The 2469-nt window shown below is 38.5% G+C and overlaps 1 pseudogene; it reads right to left on the reverse strand.

Annotated features, from left to right (window-relative positions):
* Positions 1–341: 341 nt before the first annotated feature.
* LOC136526391 (uncharacterized) lies at positions 342–2469 on the reverse strand (annotated as a pseudogene).

A 2469-nucleotide genomic window follows, 5' to 3' on the forward strand; every position in this document is an offset into this window, starting at 1 on the left:
TCAAGGAAAGAAAGCAAAACCATTGGCCTAGAATAGCAGTAGGGACTTGAAAAGGACCCATGAATCCTGCATTTCTGTGAAATCAACTGAAAACTTGTTCTTTTCGGTAAACCTAAAGGCATGGTCCTTGGATGTTACATTTCCACCATTGAGCCAGACCTGGTACCAAAATTTGTCAATTTACCATCTTTTCTTCCCCTGACGGGATAAAGCGATAACTTCAAGGATCACCACCGAATTCACCTATATCCATACAAGTGGCGCATCAAGTTTGGTAGCCTTGGCTCATCTCTAGCCTCAACTTCAGGTACTAGTGTAGCCACCTCTGCTGTGTGCCCCTTCTAAGATCTTCTAATCTTGTGAAGTTGTTCTACTACTTCCTTCATTGTTGGTCTCATAGTCATCTCATCAACATTCAAGATCGTACACTTTAGTGCCAATCTCCCTAGATCTTTGAGTACAATGATCTCTTGTTCAGCTGTTATAACCTTATCAAAGATCGCCTTCCCACTATCATCTGTCTGGTAAGCTTCGGTGAATCTTAAGACAAGCTCATCTAAACTAGTATTGTTGTCCCTACTAATGAGTGCAAATAGAACACCGCCAAACATGTACACGTCATTTTCCAGATTCTTCAACACTGACATAAAGTGATTTGGGTAGTTGTTGAGTATGTTCTCAAGAAAATTGTGCGTAATTACACCATCCCTGGCAGTAATTTCAGTCTCCGTGATAAGCTTACATGCCCCTGAAAAATCTGCGAGCTTTGGCGAAAAGTTATTGTCTAGAAGTATAGTAAATGCTGCAACATTACCATGTCTGATGATACCAGTAGTTGATGAATGGAGGTACTGTAATGCTTCTACAGTCTTAATTGCAATCCCAATACGTTTGTCTAGGGGAAAATCTTCCTGGATGCCTAAAATGTCCATGAGGCTACCTTTATTAGCATACTCATATATCAATATCAGACTTTCAGCTTCCAAGCAACAACCCAAAAGTCTGATAATATTCTTGTGAACAATTTGAGACAAGATGATGCCTCCATTGATGAATGCCTTTTCTGAGTCTGCATAAAGAAATTTCCACACCACCACAGCTGTATTATCCTTAAGTGTTCCTTTAAAGAATTTAGCTGGTCTACCTTCCCCAAGTAGACAAGAGTAATTCTCGGTGACATCATTTATCTCCTCCTTTGTGAATCTTGTTACATTTCTTAGTTCTGATAGAATCTTATGATTGCTAGCATTTCTCTCGAGAAAGCTACTCTTCTTGTACCATGAACAGAATGATTCCAAAATGGATTGGGGACGTCTGTTTTCTTGTCTAGTCCTCACCTTTTTTTAAGCACGCGAAGGCGTTCTGCCACATCAGTCATTTTAAGACGTTCATTTCTATCCTGTCTAAGGCATTCATTTGCTAGTTTCACCATCTGTTGAAGAATCCCTATGTTGTTTTCGTTTGCTATTTCTAAATCAAATAGTCCCCTCAAATCCCATGACTTTGCGTCGGCAAAAGTTCCAACTAGGTAAACATCACCCTACTTTGCCCTTTTTCTAGCTATTAGTTCCAAGAGAACTATTCCAAAACTATAGACATCACTCTTTGGGGTAAGACATCCTGTATGGAGATATTCAGGATCCATGTAATTCATGCTTCCAACTACCGTATTTGTGTATCGGGTAATGCCACCAGAAAGAAGTCTTGACAGTCCAAAATCTGATACCTTGGCTGTAAAATTGTCATCTAGATGTATATTGGCAGGCTTAATATCACCATGATAAATAAGGTCACCACTTGATAAATGCATAGAATGCATGTAGACCAATGCTTCTACGCACCCAATAGCAATACCCAATCTTGTATCCAAAGGGATGGAAATGTTTCGATTATTGTGGAGTATGTAATCGAGCTTTCCATTGGAGATATACTCAGTTATCAGCGTTAGATTACTGTCACTAGTACAATAACCTACGAGCTTCACTATGTTCTTGTGCTTCATTTTACTATGAATCCTTACTTCTTCCATGAACTCGTCTCTTAAGTCTTTACGAATATATTCCTTCACTGCAACTTGATCGTATTTGCCCAGAAGGTCCCCTTTGTAGACTTTCCCAAAGCCACCTTCTCCAATACAAGTACTATAGTTGTTAGTAATTCTTTAAGTCTCATCTTCGTCGAAATGCTTCAAATTTTGCCACGTCCCAGGACACATATCCATCGATGACGATGAGGTCTCCATGCATAAGCTTCTGGATATTTCCAATCTATTCCAACAATATTCCAAGAGTACAGTTGAGAATCTGGAGAAAATGATGCGTTAAATTCTTTTTCTAAGCATGGTTAACTAATCAATAAATATCATTTTGACAATTTAAAAAACTAAATTTCAAAATATGAGAACTTCAAACATAATTTTGGGACCATAAATGATCTTAATTTTAGCACATGTATTACTTACTGCTTCAT

The sequence above is a fragment of the Miscanthus floridulus genome, chromosome 19 (assembly GCF_019320115.1).
Source record: "Miscanthus floridulus cultivar M001 chromosome 19, ASM1932011v1, whole genome shotgun sequence".
Taxonomy (NCBI): domain Eukaryota; kingdom Viridiplantae; phylum Streptophyta; class Magnoliopsida; order Poales; family Poaceae; genus Miscanthus; species Miscanthus floridulus.